The sequence below is a fragment of the Sinocyclocheilus rhinocerous genome, unplaced genomic scaffold, assembly GCF_001515625.1.
Source record: "Sinocyclocheilus rhinocerous isolate Xijiao unplaced genomic scaffold, SAMN03320098_v1.1 scaffold3186, whole genome shotgun sequence".
Classification (NCBI taxonomy): Eukaryota; Metazoa; Chordata; class Actinopteri; order Cypriniformes; family Cyprinidae; genus Sinocyclocheilus; species Sinocyclocheilus rhinocerous.
This window is the reverse complement of record NW_015642065.1, coordinates 485,149-488,471: the sequence shown is the minus strand read 5'-3', so window position 1 is coordinate 488,471 and position 3,323 is coordinate 485,149. Positions and strand designations below refer to the sequence as shown.

At 36.0% G+C, this 3,323-nt stretch overlaps 1 protein-coding gene and 1 long non-coding RNA gene across 2 annotated transcripts in view; one reads left to right on the top strand and one right to left on the bottom strand.

Moving 5' to 3' along the window:
* The window catches only part of lrrk1 (leucine-rich repeat kinase 1), a 114,525-nt gene that overhangs the window by 63,285 nt on the left and 47,917 nt on the right, over positions 1–3,323 (top strand). The window lies entirely within an intron of this gene.
* On the bottom strand, positions 842–2,936 carry LOC107755646 (uncharacterized). Its single transcript, XR_001641723.1, has 3 exons — positions 2,712–2,936; positions 2,516–2,617; positions 842–1,269 (listed from the first exon to the last, which is right to left on the bottom strand). It is a non-coding gene; the product is annotated as an uncharacterized LOC107755646 (long non-coding RNA).

Genomic DNA, 3,323 nt, shown 5'->3' with positions numbered 1-3,323 from the left:
AGTGTGTGCTGTGATTGGCAGCACTCGGTGCCTGGTCGGGAAATGGCATGCCCCTTACCATAGCTTACCATACCCAATTGCTACTCAAAACTAGCCCAATCGCATTTCGAGGGGGGTCCCCCGATAAAAATTGCATTCTGGGGGATAAAATACAAATTTTTTGGCGAGGTTCCCTTGGTAAAATTAGCATTCCAGGGGCTAAATATCACGTTATTGGGGTTTTTATGCTCTTTTACAAAGTCTTGATTTTGTTTTGGGGGTGAAATACGAAATGTGCTGTGATTGGTTAGCTGGGCCAGTGTGTGCTGTGATTGGTTAGCTGGGCCAGTGTGTGTTGTGATTTGGCGCCTGGTCGGGAAATGTCATGCCCCTTACCATAGCCTCCTGCGAGCTTCAGTGTAAATATTGCGTCAAAATCAAATCAATTTGAGCGCGATTTAAACCCGGATGATTGTAACCACTCTTAAGTTCGTCTGCCTTGGGAAAGCTAGCGTGTCTCTGACATAGTGATAACACTCGTTGCCTTCTTTAGTGCAGCTCAACCAGGTCTCGTCCCATTCGTCGATCTTTGTGATATCACAAATCCCGGAAAATGTGCGTTGTAGTCCAAACGAGTCGTTCGTTGTAGTTTTTGAAAAGTGATTTCTGTTAAATAAAATATCTCCTTTTGAAGTGGACTTTGAGCTTTGTAACTTTGCAGATCTTTTTTAGGCTCAAACAGCAACATTACAGACTAACTAAAGTTGAAAAAGTGAAAAAGCATAATAGGACCCCTTTAAAGTAGCTACTAGTTTCTGCCTTTCTCTGAGCCTGAAGGCCTCGCACCTCTTCTGTCTGCCGCTCCGTCCGCTTCCCTGATCCTGACAAACGTCTCCCAACTCTTTCTGATGCGCAGTTTGTTATAACTCACACTGCGAGTGAGAATCTGCTTCATTTGCAGGTTTCTCTCCGTCAGCAGCGTTTGATGTTGACTGTTTCTCTGTCGGCCGCGTTCACTGCTGTTTGAATTGGTCTCTCAGCAGATTTATTCCCTCCCGCTCATTCTAGAGGTTTCTTTGCTATAAAGACGGCTACTAAATCAAGACATTTACTTTTATGACACAAAGTTTATCTTCCTCATGAATTCCAGACATTTCTTGTTCAAAGTTTGCTGTGTTTTGTCGAGTGCATTCATGCACTGGAGGTTTATGGTCTGTAAAGTGGTGCCCTATGGTAACCAACGGCAACAGCGGCTGGCATCTGCCCTTTGGAAGCTTCTAGAATCCTCATCTGCTCTTGTGGAAAAATACAAACAATCAATATACAAGAATAAAAAAACTCTGGCCTGTTTTTTTTATTATGAGTACAGTACTGTAAGAACATTTAAAAAATAAATAAATAAAACGTTATTATATGCTGTAATAGTCAATATTTTTGGCAGCAGATAAATAAAATTAAAATATATACAATTGATTTAGCAAATAAATAAATAAATAAATATAATGAAATATATCTGAAATGTAATTTTTATATTTAAAATGAACTATTTAATTATTTTTATACTTTCAGTTTTCATTTTAAAGTTTTAGAAATTTTGTTATGTGCTTTTGTGATTTTGTTTTCTTTTTTATTTAGCTTTTATTTAGCGGTTTTTAGTACTTCAACTTAATCTTAATTTATTTCAGTAATTCAGTATTTTTTTAGATTTTAGATTCGTTTTTTTTCCATCAAATTTTTATATTTTATTTTATTCTATTTCAGTTGACGACGAAGATTTTGAAAGTTTGAAGTTTTAAACCCAGATATAGATGCAGAGAGAGACGGATAATATTTTTAATATACAGTAGATGGATAATTAGATATTAGAAAGAAAATCTTAATTGCGATAAAAAATATTTACAAATATAATTTTCAATATGTTAAAGGTGCTTTTGTTAAGATATTAAATGGCTTTAATTTTTGGTTTCCACCGAAAAAATGTTTTCAATCAAATTTTTTATTTAATTAAATTTTTTCAGTCAACAAGGAAGATTTTGATAGTTTGAAGTTGTAAACCCAGATATAGATACAGATAAAGACTGATAATATTTTTCAGTATACAGTAGATGGAGAATTAGATATTAGCAAGAAAAGCGATAAAAATATTTAAAATCACAATTCAGTGTGCAAATATATTTATGGCATCAAGGCATCATGTTTAGATATAATTTTTTACATTGTATAGATTTTAATGCAAAACATGTCAACAAAGCAATACGCCTCAAAGTCATGCATTGGAATATGACATGAATATGATTTAAAAGCAACAATTTTAATAAGTAATAGCATTTATTATTAATACTAATCACACATTTTACAAATTAAAGATTAATACCAAGTAATATGGTCCATTAGTCTAAAGGTGATATTTTACTTTATGTAGACTTGCTATCAGCTATTTAACCTTCAGATTTCAGAGTCAGATATATCCACTTTATAAAAGAAGATTAACATTACATTTCTCTGAACTACGAAGTCTGTTAGGAAGAAGCATTACATGTAAGAGGATTTTCATCGCAGATTTGATTTCAGTTCATGTTTCTGCCGTTTGTTTTGGAGCAGGAGACGATACAGTGAAGACGTCATAAAACACTGTGGCCTAAAAAAAAACCCAAACACACTGACGTTAGTATAGATCATGATTTATGTGACTAGGAAACGCTGTCGGTGCAAACTGGCCTGAAGTAGCAGACCTCGGTTCTCAGGAGTCGGCTGTCGAATTTGAGCGGAAATCACCAAAGCCTGGTGGTCCGTCAGCCAACGGATCGTAAATCATGTCTGTATAGCGTCCTGGATCCCCAAAAGCATGTTAAACTCCTTTCAGCAGCGTTCAGACTCCTTGCGTATTATTTCAAGCTACTGTCATGGCATAAAACAAGTTTTTAGTGCGATGTGTGACGCAGCGGGATACGATCTGCAGTCGGGCTCATTAGGAGTTTAACCCCAGACCAGCTCTGTAAGTACATGCCAGTAACCAGAGCCAGTAGAAACCCTGCCGCTGTAAATCAGAACATTTATTTTCAGGTCAGGGAACAGTTACGGGTTTCCTCTTTGAGGTCTCAGGCTGGACTTGATTTTTATTTTAGCTCTTAATGAGAGAGGTCAGTCTGTGTTACGTAAAAGCTGATCCTTGACCGCTGCTCTTTTAACCTCACAGTTTGAGCTGCCGGACACATCCAGAGAAAGCAATCAATATACAAGAAAATCCTCTGGCCTTTTATATATTATTATTATAAACACAGTACAGTAGCAAAAAAAAAAAAACATTAGTACATGCCATAATTGTCAATACTCTAGAACAAATA